This window comes from Manacus vitellinus, unplaced genomic scaffold, assembly GCF_001715985.3.
Source record: "Manacus vitellinus isolate BGI_N305 unplaced genomic scaffold, ASM171598v3 scaffold_58_pilon, whole genome shotgun sequence".
Classification (NCBI taxonomy): Eukaryota; Metazoa; Chordata; class Aves; order Passeriformes; family Pipridae; genus Manacus; species Manacus vitellinus.
Genome location: NW_021940671.1, coordinates 1933973 through 1950020, shown reverse-complemented (window position 1 = coordinate 1950020; position 16048 = coordinate 1933973). Strand labels below are relative to the sequence as shown.

The 16048-nt window shown below is 49.9% G+C and overlaps 1 long non-coding RNA gene across 1 annotated transcript; it reads left to right on the top strand.

The window, feature by feature from the left end:
* Positions 1–12275, top strand: LOC108641248. The gene is made up of 6 exons (XR_001921864.2): positions 1–115; positions 1192–1300; positions 7122–7373; positions 10776–10935; positions 11900–12008; positions 12122–12275. It is a non-coding gene; the product is annotated as an uncharacterized LOC108641248 (long non-coding RNA).
* Positions 12276–16048: the final 3773 nt, after the last annotated feature.

Sequence of the window (16048 nt, the reverse complement as noted above, 5' to 3'; positions counted from 1 at the left end):
TGTGAGTAACTGAGGTTCTTCCTCCTTCAGAAAAAAACCCAAAAAGCAGCTTTTGGGTTCTTGTTCCAAATAGCAAATGCTGAATGACCTAAGAAAATCTGAATGGGTGTCTAAGGTTTGTTATTAGTTTTAGTTTCTCCAGTTCTAAAAGTAAACGTTTAATATATACTGAATTATTTAGAAAACTAATTAATGTTTCTGTTTTTCTACAATTTATTGAAAACCTGTTGTCACTGACAGTTCACATTTCGTACAGTTAGAGGGCCATTATTTTAATGTTATGCTGAATGTGGGAAGCACCTTTAACATTTAACATCATGTCAGGCTTTCGGGATGCCAAAATATTTTGTAATACTTTAAGTATCTGTCTCTTTGCAGTGCCATCAATACTGGTTATTTAGATTCCTCCTTTTTATGCAAGAATGGAAAATGTTGATTTAGTTTAGTTTTTAAATATGCTTACAGAACTCTTTGGGTTTATGAGCACTGAAAAAAAACCACAAAATATTTGGGTTTTTTTACCCCCAACGTGATATTAATAAACAGGCAGAGGGGGAAAGTCACTCAAAGAAACCTTGTACCCTGGGACCAAAATTCAAATGACATTTAAGTGACAAAAAGACACAAAGGCAAAATATCTGGTGTATATATAAGCAGGGTGGGTGCCTAAACTCCCCTCACATAATTGAGATGCTGAACAAGCAGCAGACAGAGTTACTTAAGCCTTTGGTTCTAAAATAGCAATGCTCTGAGCAAAGCCAGGCATTTGTAGGGCTTTGGAACAGAGAGCTCTAACCCACAGGAAACAGCCACTGCTTTATTTAATCAATCCTAAATTTGAAAGCTATCAGTCACTCTGTGTGCCTAAGGTAGCTTTGTCATTTTTCATTTAGTTCTAATTTGCATTCCCATGTTCTGCCCCGAATCTTGAGAGGGGAAAATAATCAGAATAGTGATGAAACATACATTTTTCATTTCACTTTATTGAAGTTCCTTATTTTTATTGAGTTAGGATTCTTTTGACAATGGTTGGCTGCACATCTCTGCTGGTTTAATGGCCAGCCCAGTTCATCAAAGCTAATGAGCTTTAACAAAAATAAATATCAAATGCGAGTCAAGGTTAAAAGTGGTGTCTTAAGTCAAGTTTTTCTGCCTGATGGTTTAAATCCTGGTTGGAATTGGTGACTGAAGGGTGATAAAGTGAACAGACTGGTTGCACTGATGGACATGGGTTTGAAGAGTGGTTGGCTCAGGACACATGGATGGAGCTCCACATCAGCTTCTGTCATTAAATGGAGAGGTAGGTCAAGTTTTTGTCTGTTTTGGGGTTTATTTTCCTTTTTTGTTCAGGGAGCTAATGGGTGTCTGATAAACAATTGGCTGATTTCTGTTATGCAGACAGTTGAAGGCAGCTGCTGATCATGTCAAGTTCCTGTTAACACTGAATAATTATTCATTTTGGGGAAGAAATAGCCTGTTGCCCATGAACTACAATTTACTAACAATGCATTATAGTCACAGGAATATTTTTTTCTTTTGTGACTAGGAGGCAACATTCCAAACCTTGTACATCAAGAGGCATCATGTAATAGGGCAGACTGAATACTAAAGGTACTAAATCATGTAATGCAGTTGTACAAAATCACTATAAATTCAGGAGGCAAATATTCTGATGGAACAGGATTTCTGGGGTAGTAAAAACCTCATCCACTGAAATTGGGAATTGCTAAACCTGTGGTTTTAAGGCTGTCGGGGAAACTGTAAGACATGGCAGGAGGGTTTGACATGTGACCTGGGACCCAGGGATGCACAGTCTGTAATAGTATCTCAGCACTAGAGTATTGATTAGGGCTCATTTTGTACCCAGTGTGGAGTTTTGCAGTTCAGGGAAGGGAAATAACGTGGCAAAGCTGGCAGGAGAGTTCCCAGCCCTGCCTCAGCCTGTTGGTCTCCTTCTCCCCAAAGACAATTCAAAACTATTGATTTGTTTCCACTTTCATTGAAATAACTGTTTTGAGAAGAGCTTTGGAAGTCTGGGTGAAATACAGAAATAAAGTGTCTGTCCCCTTGGATAAAACCAAGATGGATAAACCCTTGTTTGTTCCAAGGAAGGGAAAATTGGTGGCAATCCAGTGAGGGGCTCTGCCAGAGCAGGGCTTTGCTCCCTGATAATTTCATCCTTCTGAGCAGGTGCTTGCTTGCTTGGCCTTTTCAGGTGCTGTAAAAGTGAGTATTTAGCAGATATTTTGTGGTGCAAAGCTGCAGTGTTGGTGCTTTCATGACTGGACTGCTGCACGGTGTGTCTGGACAAGGGAGGTGGGGGGTGTGGGAAGCAGATCCTGGAGGGAATCACGGAATCACAGAATCACAGAATGGTTTGGGTTGGAAGGGACCTTAAAGTTCATCTCATTCCACCCCTTGCCGTGGGCAGGGACACCTTCCACTAGCCCACGTTGCTCAGAGCTCCATCCAGCCTGGCCTTGGACACTTCCAGGGATGGGGCAGCCACAGCTTCTCTGAGCAACCTGTGCCAGGACCTCCCCACAGTGCAGTCTCTGGAGCAGTTAGCAGGGCTGGGCACCTCTCAGTGCTGAGGCTGGATTTCTGAAAGAAAGGTTTTGTTTGCACTGAAATAATGTGAAAGCCACAGGGGGCATGAAAAATGCATCAGCTCCTGTGCTGGGCTGGCTCGTCCCGGTGGCTGCCACGTGTGGCTGCTCTGCCACCCCAGTGCTGGAGACCTTGGGGAACATATTGTACACTTGTAATGGATGTGAGCAACCTCAAAAACTCTGGCTGTGGCCTTCACGAGGCCTGCAGTGCCTCTTCATCATGTCACGTAACCAAAGGTATTAATAATCTGCAAAGCCTCTGTGCAGAGGGGTTTCTCCCTATCCATCCAGCCTGGCAGGTGCTCTGTCTCGATTATGCCTCAGCTCTGTTGTATCTGTCATGTTCCTGGGCTGAGTGACAGAGCAGGAAGGTGCCTCTGGTGGGGAGGGTTTCCTGCCTGCCTAATGGGGGTATAATTAATGGATGCAGCCAGTCAGCCGAGCAGAGGCACGAGCCCAGGAGAGATGGTCGGTGTGTCTCAGCCAACCAACCGTGCCTTGTTACACACCCTGTTTCAGTGGTGGTGTTGCATATTTACTTACATTCCAAGGCATTGGTACTTTTCTTTATTTAATTAATTTATTGCAGCGAGCCCTTTCACTGCCTCTGCATCTTTTGATTGCCAAACGCTTGGTTGAACCAATGCGGTGTCTCAGGTGAAGAGGAATGTGGTGCATGGCCAGGCAGGGTCTGGGTTCTTGGTTTATCACTGGGGATTCTGGATGTGATGCCTCTGACCAAGGAGGTCTCCTGGACCTGTGACCCTGTCTGTCACTTGTCTTGTTGCAGTATTCTCTCAGTGAGCCGAGTGTGCTCCGAATGGGCTGTCAGCAGAATCACAAAAATGTGACAGAATAAGTGTTTGTTTAGCTCTCATCCTGCTTCTCCCAAATTTTCCTTTAGGGAGGAGATGAGTCTCTCAAATGCCTGCTGTGAGGGGGAGCAGTGAAGGATAGTGAGGTTGAATTGTCCAGCCTGTTTGTTCACTGGGTGTTTAACCCAGCCATCATCATCACCAGAGCACAGGGAGAGCCTCGCTCTTCATCCAAGAAGGGGTTCATTACCTTCTGTGTTTTTCAGGATGAGCTGCCCTCTCCTGCTCCTGGCACATCTCAACTGGACTGTTGAGGTGCCACTTAGTGAGCCAAATGCTCCAGCCCTTTGGGATATTGTTACAAAGGAAAGCGAAAATGCTGTGGCATGGTGTCAGTGCTGCTCCTATTAACCGGTTTAATGAGCCTCTTCAATTGTTTTGGGGAGGAGCACAGTCTCCTGCTCGACCTTACTGTCCGTGTTTGCTGTCTGGTTACATGGCTCAGCTGACAGAGAAGTGGGAACATCAGCACCGGGGTCTCTCCCTTCCCGAGGGGAAAACAGCAGGATGCAGCTCAGCCTCGTGGTGCCCGCACACAAAGGTGGGCGTTCTGGAGACAGAACTCCTGGAGCCCAGCGTGGGGGGAGCAGCCACAGAGCTGTCTGCCTTAGTGACAAGGGTTTTCCTTTGCTCAGTCAATGAGTGCTGAGGCCCTGTGAGCTCCTGCAGGTCTCTGGGTCCACACCCTGCTCAGGTGAGCCCAGTGTTCAACCTCCTCCCCCCTGAGCTGTGCTGCCGCCCACTCGCATTTCCAATTTCACACCGACATGCTCTTGACGTTTACAAACGAACTCTCCTGTGTCGATCCACTTGAAAGCAACCAAATACGCTCTGGAGAAATACTTTTCTCCCCTGTCTCCTGTTGCTGTGGCAATCTCAGCTGCTGCTGAGCAGAACGAGCGGGAGAAGCTGCTGCCAGTGCAGGAGCATTCCTGCCTTCCCACATGGTCAGTGCTGTGAAGGGCATCCAGTGCCTGCTGCTGCCTGTCTCAGCAGTGATTTTACCTCTATAGTGGTTTTGAAATGCAAATCTCAAAGGTTTCTACGGAGAGAAGTAAATGAGAGCAAACTTGATGACTCGGGGCTCGGGAGAGCAAATGTCTGCCACAGACAGAGAGCTGGGTCTGCAATCCAGCTAGAAATGCCTTCCTCAACTTAGCTTGTACTCTGGGCTGGAGGGCAATTTAACCTTCCTTAAGGTTTTACTCTAGAGTTTCAGCTACCTCAGAACTTCACCTCTGGGTGCATCACCTCTTCCTCAGCATTACCCTCTTGTCCCTCCTCCCTCTGGCTCCATCCAGAGCGGTGACCCGATGATTTCTGGATAACGAGTTACTGCTCATCAGCTGCATTTGGTAGTTGAGTATGAGAAGCTCGTTGCAAATCCCAAGTTAGAATGTGTTAGCATGAACCACTGGGAGAGAGCACGTTCTCCTGTGCAGTAGGTGGAGATCACGGGGATGTTCTGTTAATCAGATCTGTCCGTGATGGGCTGACAGATGGCAGCTCCCTGGGGATAATGAGTCATTTGCTCGTGCAGGATGTTGAGTGTGGAATGGCAGTGTCCCTGCAGATTCTAGATGAAGCTCAGAGAGGACCTGAGGCCCCTGGAAAGGAGGATCTCTCCCTCCGAGGTGGAACTCATTAGCTGGAGACAATCAAGTCCATCCTGCCAGGTATCCTGGGCTGTCTGCCTGCCAGCTTTGGCTTTCCCAGGGCATCACAAAAGAAGGAAGAGAAGCTGTCTGACATCTGTGGGCTCTGATCTGCTGTGGAAGATTTCTGCCCCCAGCTTGGGGAGAGGGGGAATGTATTAAAAACCCAAAAGCAAACACTTGTAGGTCTGGTCTGTTGAGAGCATTGGAGTGAGGAGCAAGTCCCTCAGCCGAGGGAAGGGATGAGCTGCTGGGAGTGAGCAGCAGCAGAGTGATGTGGCTGTGCTGGCTGCTATCACAGGCGAGCTGAGCACCCTCTGTGCTGCCTGCAGGCTGTTCTGTGAGGAGGAGACGTGGCAGAGGTGGTGTTTGCAGACAGCAGCGCTCTCCCAGCATGCCTAAAGCCCCGGGAGTGAGGGTAGAAGCCAAGCAACCCCTGTGACACTTTTTTTTTTTTTTTTGGAAGGCTTTTCTCTTGGTATCCTCTCAAAATCCTCCTCTCCAAAGGCAGCTGTCTCAGCAGGGAGGCTGAAGCAGGGCCAGACGTGGTGCTGGCAGGGTGGGGGTGATGAATGAGTGGAACCCCCCTCCCTTCCTCTAGACTTAAAATGGGGGGAGAAAGGCATCTCTGCCAAGGATTTGACAGGCTTGTTCCTTGGCAGATAAGTTGGTTTTATCGAGTGGCTTGACATGTAATTCCACGCAGTGTGTAGATGTTTGTCTAATGTAGATGTTTGTCCTCTTTCCTGGAGGAAGAGATTTTTCTATCCATCCTAAAAAATTAACCTTGTGTAATGGTGCATTTCCTCGGTGAAAATGAGTGTGGAGGTCTGTCAAAATGTCAGGCTTGCCTGGAACGAGGGTCCTGCAGAAGACAAGTGGCATTAGTGTGTTTGAAGATGGTTCATTTAGAAGTAATGAAGTCCCCAGGCTTTTGGAGACCCTGTTAATTGGACTGAGGAGGTTACAAAGCCCAGGAGGGAAATGCTACTCAGAGCTGGGCAGACAGAGACACTCACAGAGGGAGAGGGTCAGATATAGGTTGTTTCTACTGTAAAATGACATCAGAAGGATGTGCAGAGTTGTTCTGAAATTACAGTCCTCCGCCTGAATAATTTTAGGGAATTCAGTTCTATACAGTAAAACATGGAGGTTTGATTCTAGGGGAGAAAGGGGCTTGGGTCTGAGTTTTAGTTTGAAAGGAGTTCAAGGAAAGAAACACAACCCCGCTCTGCTCTGTGAATCATCAGGCAGGTTTGCAGGACCATAGAAATGAGTAATAATAATAATAAAAAAAAAAGTCAGGAGACTTCTTGAAGCTTCCAGATTTGTAAGGCTGCAAGTCAGCACACTGTGTCTCCTCTCTGAAAAAAACCTCTTGCTGAGAAAGGGCCTCCTCACAGAACCTGAAACTGGTTCCTTTACAAGATGTGTATTTTTTGATTGTAGGGACAGGGTGTTTGAATGGAGACGTGTTTTCTGCCTGAGACACTGGGCAGGGAGTTGCTCTTGACAGCTTCATTTGGGTATTAAAATATTTTTTCAGATAATGCTGTTTTTCTCCTGAAGGCTCCCAAGCTTTTACAACAGCGGATTAATTACCTTGTTTATGGGGAAACTGAGGCAGGGGACTTGGGGTGGCTGCAGCCCACACTCAGCAGCACTGGCAGATTCTTGCTGCTTGCCCCAACTTCTCAATAACCGAACACAACAACGTCTGTTAATTGCCCTTTCTTTGCAAAATCCACTTATTTCATAAGCACCAACACCAGGGGCTAGGAGGGTGAGTCGATGTTGCTCGTGTTGAGACTTGGCCTTATAAATCCAGCTTGCCTGCTGGAGACCTGCTGCTGGTGTCAGTGGTCAGTATAAAAAGCATTTAGGTTTTGCATTCTCATGGCAGGAGCTTTCTGTTGATGTTAGGGATGTTGTTTTGGCCTTGGACACCTTCTCCTAACAAACCCTTTGTCCTTCTCCAGGGAAGCTTTCAAACTCACCACTGAGGCTCTGAACTGGCTTTAAATGAAAGGTGTTGTGCTTCTGAAGTGCCCTGCCCAAGAGCTCTCCAGCAATCCAAACAGCCAGCAGACAAAGCCATTAAACCTGAAGTGCCCATGCATGATTACCTGGCAGAGAGCTGCAGGAGAGGGTTTGCAGCTGAGTCCCACAGGAACAGGCTTTGTCTGAAAAACAACCCCCGGCAGGTGCAGACTCGGTTGGAAAAAGCCAAGGTAGGTCTTGTTGATTCACCAGGGTGGGTGGTGCAGTCCTTCAGTTCAGTGGAGAGCACAGCAAGCGGGAACAAGCAGAAACGAGATTAGAGGGGTGGGAGGGAAATGTTTGAAATGGGCCTCTGTGCTTTCCCCCTCTGCTCAGGCACCGTCTCCCTGAGAGGTGGAACTGAGCCACTCGAACTTCCAGCTTGTGTGACTAATGGCCTCGGTGTCTTACACCCTGAAAGCAGACACATGGCCTTGAGAAGTCAGATCTGATCTCTTCAGTCACATTTGCAGAGTGAAACCCCACGAGTGTGGCTCCTGTACCGACTCCAAGCTCCTTCACCTCCTGGCATCGCTTCCATTCGGAACACGTAGCTTCATTTTCCCTCTCCTTACTGCACCAGCTGGAGCAGCTCCTTCCAGGGTGGGGAGTCTCATGTGCACACACTGCTGAGCGAGGAGAGTGCTTGGAGATGAATGTGCACTTCCCCCCTGTGGCTTAGAAGGCTATATCTATATTTTTAGGGATTTTTTTTATTGAGGTACGAAAGGAAGATTATGGCACTTGATGATTTAATCAACATAATCTCTAGATAAAACATGCTTATGTTATACTACTGGGAGATATTAATTTATGCTGGTTTGCTTCTCCTAAGGTAAATTAAATCATTAGTTTTAAGACTGGATTAGCTGCACATGTGCCCTGCCTCTTAAAAAGGCAGTTCAGGAGTTCTTAAAAGCTTCTTGGCTTGGCATTTCTTGGGAGCCGTCAAATCCCTTTGGTGCAGGTGTCACGAGAAGTGGAACTGAGATGCAGCACTTAAAGGTGCAGCCACCAGCTCTGTGCTGACATGGGACCTGTTCCTGCCCTGTGCCCCCTCCTTCACCCAGGAGTAGTATTTTACCAGCTCCTGAATTCAGTGAGAAGGGTTTGCCCTGGATCTGGGGGACCAGCAATTGCTCCTTGGATCAAAGCAGTACCTGGAGCACCTGCTGTCACTGGTGGGGGCTGAGCTGTTCAGGGTGTGTTGGAGCCAAGTGGTTGGTGTCCACATCCATCTCCCACTGGAGAGAGCACCAGCACATCCAGGATGTGTTAAGTGTCCAAGGCCAGGCTGGATGGGGCTCTGAGCAACAGGGTCTAGTGCATCTTCCCATCCATGGCAGGGGGTGGAATTAGATGACCTTTAAGGTCCCTCCCAACCCAAACTGTTCTGGGATTCTGTGATGATGTGTTGACTTGAAAACACACCTGAGCAGAGCCATGGCCCAGGTGGTGGTGGGTGACCTTGGGAAGTACCATCAGCACCTCTGAACTGGCTGAAAATTCCCCAAAATGTATCAGTGAAGCTCTTGAGTGCCCAAGAAGAACTAAAGGCAAAAGATGTTCACCGAGGCGGGTGGAGGATGTTACAGCTCTTTCATACAGGCAGGGAGATCGAGGCACGTTCTGCCTCTTGTCATGGAGGGCAGGAGCAGAGTGTAGGAGTGAAATCTGGATGCTTGAGGCCAGTGCCCCCTCCTGGAGTCAATGGATTTGGAGCAGAGGTGCTGAGCTGAGCCAGCACAACTTCTCCTTTGCAGCTCCTCTCAGGAATACCTGGTGTGGAGACGTTGGCTCCAAGTGTGGAGGTGCCCTGTCTGCTTGGGTGGCCAGTGGCTCTGGAGAGGGGACCAGGCCCTGCTGCTGAGACAGATGGGGATGGCTCCCTACCACCCAGGGGGAGCAGAACTGACAGAGGCCCTCACAGCAATTTCAGGGCTATTAAGGATGTGATAATGAGCTTTGCCTGCATCATTTTTCAGCACTTCACTCCCCCGCCCCCAGCTCAGCCCATGCATTAACACCTCCATCCCAGGAGGACAGCAAACACTCCACTGAGCTCTGACTCCATTTATCATGGATCTGGTCATCAGCAGGGCTGCTGCAGGTGGAGGGGGTGAGGAGAGAAAGGTTGCTCAGCTCTCCATCAACAGTGAGCAGGTGCTGAAGGTACAGGTTTGATCAAAGGAACAATTGCTGATCCCCCCAGACCCGGGGCAAAACCTTCTCACTGAATTCATGAGCTGGTAAATAATAGTCGGGTAAAGGAGGAGGCAGAAAGTAGAACTTGCTGCTACAGGATGCTCTCAGCCCTCTCTGGGTTCTGTGCTTGTGGAGGATCTTGTGTGGGATGGTCTCAATGCACCCAGGAAGGGGCACATCCATATGCTGTTTGCCATGCTTTCCTGGTGCTATTTTCCCTGGAACAGTCAATCCTTTGGGCTGATTCTGCACGGCACATCCTGGGATGGTGGAATCTTCCCCCGCTTTGCCTCTCTGGATCCTGGGGCCATCTGCTCCTGGCTGGGGTGGGTGTGCTGGGGGCTGCTCCAAATGTGGGGCTTTGGCTGTGGCACAGCCAGGGGACCTGTTCCCTATGGGACAGAGCCAGCTTGCTCCTGGGGGAAACTCCTGACTGCTCCTGGGAGTGGGTTAATATCTCCACAGGGGGCAGGACAGGGATGAATTAATGAGGTGAAGGGTGGGAAGCAGGGCTGGAGGTGCCCTGAAGCAGCTTTTTCTTGTGTAGCTCTTCCCACTGCGCTGCTGGATGGTGGTGCCTGTGCAGAAAACAAGTTCTTGCTTCATGATTTCATTTTTCCTATTTGAATATTCAGAGGCACTTTTTCTGCTTGAATATTTAGAGGTGAGTGTCTCTGTGTAGCGCTTTTGCAGTTGATCTACAGTGTGATGCTCTGGCACTGGGATTAAATGTTAATGCAGGAGGACTGATACAGTCTGTTCTGAACTGGGCACCTCCTGGAGGTCTGTGGGCATTTGGGGAATAAAATCAGGTAATATGTCCCTTTTCCACCCGTAGATGTGCCTGTTGGTGAGTTCAGACTCTTCTCCATCCCCACCTGGCCGCAGGCACCCTGGAGAGGCATCCCTGGGGCTGAGCTCTTGACCTTCAGCTTGCTCTGATGGAGGCCCCTCTGTTCCTGTTGATTGTGTCCAGCTCCTCTGTGCCTTTCCCTTGGGTGATGCCCAGGCAGGGAATGCCTCACACAAGGTAGAGATCACCTCCCTGTTGCCACGTGGGTGCCTCCTCTTACCAGGAGAGGAGATGGAAAGATCCCCAACTGGTACCTGTCACTTTTGACTGCAAACATCAAGGATGTGTCACTGACAGAGCAAAAGGGGAGCAATGTTATTTTTGGCTGGATCAGGCTGTTTTCTCTCTCCAAGTACCACAGGCTGACAGGAGGTGCTGCTGAACGCTCATTCTCGTTTACCTTTGCCTTGGTGCACAAGGGGAAAAAGTACTTTTTAAATTAAAATGGAAGTATTTGTAGTCTTTCATGCTGGCAGAGACCTGGCAACAAGTGATATGCAAAATGTGTTTTGACTTGGTTTAATATCTCTTTCAGGCTGCTGATGCCTGTCCTGCATCTCCCTACCAGCCATCCAAGGTTTGTCCCGCAGCCGCAGAGGATCAGACAGATCAGTGTTTGGGAGCAGGGGCTTTGCTGCCACAGAGATCTCCACACTCCAGTCCTTGGTCTGCAGCCTGGGAGAGAGCCAAAGCAGGTGGGTTTGAAAGACAGAGCAGGAGAGGTGGGAATCCCTTGCTCCCAGGAGAGCAGGCACGCTGCAAGCAGCACTGGGAGATGCCAGACCCAACAGATGCTGAGCCATCCCCCCTTTCTCCATCCATGCATCTTCCCAACACGGAGAGATCAAACCAGAGACAGCAGGATTATTTATTGAGGCGTTTGTTTGAAGTTGAATGGACAGGAATCACATTTCAAAACAGTAAAGAAAGGGCTTTTTAGCTCTTTTCCATCCTACAAAATAGCAGCGGCATCGCGGCGGGGATGTCAGGGCGAATCTGTTTCGCTGACAACAAGATTGTTCTGTCTAGACGGGGAAGCGCCGCTGAACCGAGGGGAGGCTGCGGAATAATTTAAAGCCAAAATACTTTACAGACATTAAATTTACAAATAAAAACTGGCTTTGACACAGACGATGCCTGATGGATGGTTTGTGTGCCGGTGGGGTGGCGGCTGGCTTTGACGCGGAGCTCGGTGGCGGGGATTGGCAGGTGCCACTCGGGGTGACCTGGTGCCTGCTGACCTGTCACCTTTCCCAGGCAAGTTCTTCCACCAGAGTGGGTCCATCGAGGCATCTGGGTGCCTCGTGGAGCTCAGTGTGGGGTTCTCTGCAGCATCTTGAATTCTGCAGTTCCTAGGCAGCTGCCCAGGCTCCCTGTCCCCTCAGTGCCTCGTCCCCGCTGTGCTGCCTGACCAGTGTCAAGGGATGCCAGAGCAGAAGGGGCTGTGTGGGAGGAAGATGAGCCTTGCACTCCCCATCTGCCTGGAGGGGCTGGCAGCCAGGGCTGTCTGAGGCACAGGGATGTGGTGGTGAGGTTGCAGCCCAGCCAGCATAAGGAATTTACTTTCTTCTGGCAGAAAAAGAAAGATGAAATATTAAAAGCTTGGCTCAAAGGCTGCTATATATATGTTTGGGGTTTTTTTTTTCTGCTGCTCTGCAGTGCTTTGGTGTGTTGCTCCAGCAGCTGGTCAGAGCAGGAGAATGCCAGCCTTCCAGAGAGAACAGGGAGTGGGGCTGAAAAAAAGGGAGGAAGAGGAGACATGACTCAGGTGGGCTGACCTTGGGGCTCAGGGTGAATGCTGACAGCCTTTAGGACTTATGCTTTAGTTTTCTGCTCAATGTCAGGAACTAAAAACACCTTTTCTTGTCTCTATCTCTTCAGGGGAGGGCAGTGCCCCTCTGAATCAGGAGGACACCTCTGCATTGACCAGTGTCCTTGGATGAGGGAGGATTCAGGTCGGGAAGAGCAGAGGGCTCAGCCAAGGCATCAGTCAGCTCGCCCTGGAGAAGTCCTGCTGGCTCCCAACTTGCCATTTCTGCCATTCTGGTGAGTCCAAGAGTCCCTGAAGACTTCCTCAAGTGGTGATGGTGGAGTTTTCTCCCAGGTTTAAGCTATTCCAGTTACTTCTGCTGATGAACTTGGGGGCTGGCTGTCGAGGGAGAGCATTGCTGTTGGGCAGCAAGGTGTGCTGACAGAGGTGTGCTGTGTTCTAGACTCTGCTGTGTCTTAAATTTGAGGCTTCCTGGTTTTTTTTCCCAAGCAGTCCCCGGACTTTGTGTCCCTTGGTGCAGCTATTCAGCTGCTAGGTGGGCAGCAGGAGCCAGCATCCCAATGGAGTACATTCCCAGGGAGTGCAGGAGGAGATAACTGCAGGGAAGGAGAGCTGAGAGCTGGTTGTCTGCCAAGGGAGGATTTGGAGGGATGCAGTTCAGGGTGTTTAAGCTGTTCCTTCTGTCTCTTCCTTTGACATCTCTTGTCTGTGTCAGCGGGTCTGGGCCCTGGGGAATGTGGGAAAGGGAAGATGCAAGTCCAGCAGGGCAGAGAGTGGGTTTGGAGCAGTCTTAACTTTACACCTCTGCAGACCCTGGCAATGAGGGCTACTTATCTGCTGATCAGGGATGTGCCCAAACAAAGCAGACTGGGGAAACTGTCACTTATCAGGGCTCACAAAATGGGATGAGCTGTGAAATGGAGCTTGACCTTGACTCCAACTCCAGCTGCTGCCTGGTCTCTCATCCCTTGGCTCCTGTAGCCTCTGGCAGGGCAGGATGGGGACAGGCAGCAGAAGGGGACCCTGATGTCCCTCCTCCCACACCCTTGCCTTGTGCTTCCCCCTCCCTGCTGCTGCCTGTGAAAGACCCTGTGATTAATTACACCACTCTGCAGCCTCTGAACGTTTATTTAAGGTGTTATGTTTGCTGCTGCTGCTTTTACACAATGGCAAATGTGCCATGGCTATGTCCTGAGCAGGTGACAGCTAATAGGTCACTGAAGTGCATCACACCATTGGAACTGTTGAAATGGGCTCCAGGAACAGGGCAGGTAGAGGGAATGCTGCTGGGAAGGTGAGACAGGTCTGCTCTAGCAGAAATGCATTGGTTATGGTGCTTACAGGAAATTGCTCACTTCCCTGATAGCATCCACTGCTTTATAAGATCAGTGTTTCCACTAGTTTGTCTAACTTAAACTTTCTTCTCCCTGCATCCTAAAAATTAGTCTAATAGGACTTTTAAAACTCAGATAGGTTTGAAAGTTATTTTCCTCAAGGAATTTCACTTTCCTTGGGGTGGTCAGAAAAAGAGGGGCTTGGGGAGGGTTCAGCTGAAGGACACAGCTTCAAAAAAGCCTCCCCAGAAATGCTGCCAAGGGCCTGCAGAAATCAGCCCAACCTGAAATAGCTGGTGGCCACCCAAGCTGATTCAAAAATCCCCTTTGCCTCTGAGCATCTTGCTCAGTGCTGCTGTCAGAGGATTAGGGATGGTGCACCTTAAACAGACAAAACTGTTGTACCTGCTTTTCAGAAAACAGAGAGGCAGGTGTGACTCCCCAATTCCTGGAAGGGAGCAGGTTTGTTTGGACCTGTCTCTGATTCCAGTGCAGTGGGAATCTCTTCCTGACAGCCTGGTGCAGAGCTGGCTGTGCTGTGCCACTTCCCAGAAGGAAGGGAAGCAGGAGCTGTGCTGCTGCGTGGCTGTGCCAGCAAAAAGCTGCAATCAGTTTGCTTTGTGCAGTGTTGTGAGCTGGGCCTGTGCACTGTCCCCACAGGAACATGGGGCTGGGCAACAAACATCCCAGTTTGTTGCTCTGGGATGCTGTTGGGCTGCATCAGTGGGAGGCAGAGCCTCCACAGGCATCACCTTGTGATGCCAGAGCTGCTACATCCTCTGGGTGATGTACCACCAGTGTGTGTGAGGGTGTGTGTGCTGCCTCTGCATGCTCTACAACCAGTGCCTCCAGCAGGCTGCCTCCTCACTGGAAAGGCAATTCAGATATCCCAGCTCCTCCTGTTTCTCCCCTGTAAGGGCAGTACTGTTTGGTTTTAATGTTTCTGTGGAGCTGGTTTGTATAAACTGAAGCAGGTCATATTTATTCTATAGAGCTCTGTAGGTGTCCTGCACTGGATATCCCCTCCCAGTGCACTGGGAGCAATTCAGCTTCAGGAATCATCACCAATACTGTTATCTTTATTGCCAGTCCTGCCTGATAAATCTGCTCCCTCCAGGATGGCTGAGCCTGTCGAGTGAGCCAGGCCTAAACACACACAGATGCAGTGGGAGAGAGCAGAGCTTGTGCTCAGGAGCTGTTTGCAGGGATCTCAACAACAGGCACTCAAAAGAACCCCAAGGGCTGCTTAAAAAACATGGAATTAACAGAGCTCTTGCACAGCCAGCCTTGTGAGTCCCTGGGCTCTTTCCAGCGTGGTGGGGACTGGGGTTCAGGTTCTTCTCAGCTTGGAGGGGTAGAAATGTGGGCTCTTTGTCCTTTCCCTCACCTGAGTCTGGGCCATTGTGCTGCACATCCATTGCAAAACTCAGCATGGAAACAGTGGCTTGTGCTGGACTATGACTTCATGAGCCCAGGGTTGCCTTACTGGGCTGTGTCCCAGGTAAGCAAGAGTGTCCTTCAGTGTCCTGTAGGATAGAGCAGGGGTGTGTGTCACCAGCACATGGTGCCCCCTGTCCTGCCACCCACAGGGGCTGAAGCTGGGCTGGGAGCCTTAGTTTGGAGATCTTTGTCCATAGTGGCATCTTCCCCTGAGTTCAGGTGGCTGTGGGAGCCAGGAGCTCTCGTCTCACCCACACCAGCTGCCTGGCTGGTTCTGGCAAACAGCCTTTCTCCTCCCTCCTGCTGAAATGCTGGTACCACTTTTCCCCTCCATTCCAGGCCTGAGTGCCTCACAGGAACATCCCTTGATCTGGGAGCTCCTGGAGGTGTGGATCACAGCTGGCTTCTCATGGAGTCAGGACAGCTCCCTGGGCAGAAGCAGCTCCCCAAGCCCCCACCCCGCTGCCTGCACAAGCTGGTTTCTATGTGGCACGTCTGGTAGCACCACAGAGCTGTCCAAATTCACCCGGGTGCTGAGGATGCACCCTTGTATCCATGGCTTCCTGCTGGGAAAGGGATTGCTTCTGGCTTGGAGCATCTGATGAGAAACAAGTCAGATGCCAACTACTGCACCTGCTGCATTGGCTCTTCCTGAAGGATGGAAACAGTCGGAGAAGGCCCCCTCTCTGCCACCATCTCTGGGCAGAAGAGGCTTGTGGAGCCTGGCAGGGGCAGAGGAGCTCTCTGGGGAGCAGGGGAGGTCGTGAGCTCCCAGCCCTGGGGTCTGCTGTCATCCTGGTGCTGCAGGAGCAGGGCTGGTCTGTGCCCCAGCCGTGTCCCAGCAGTGATGGCAGGCACTGCCTGCTGCAGCTGGGCTCTGAGCAGGCAATGGAAGTGCAGAAAGCTGCCTCCCAGCTCCCTTCTGAGGCCACGGGATTTCGGTAGAGAAAGTGACTTTTATAGAAATAAAGGAGACTTCCTTTTGGGTCAAGTGCTCTGGAAATGAATGATTTTGAGATGAAAGCCTTTTTTGCTCTGGTAATACAGACTCACATTGCCTAGAGGGAAGTCTGCCTTGTGCTGGGGTGTTTTTCCCTCTGGGGGCATTGCGATTGCAGTTGAAGATGAATTTCCAACATACAAAGGAGAAGAAGAAAGCTGAGAGAAGGCTTTAAAACATATCAGGGGTTCTCGTGGTCTGTTTTAATTTGTCAGCATGTCTCTCTCGCTTGTAACATCCCTGTTGGGTGCAGACTGTTCCTC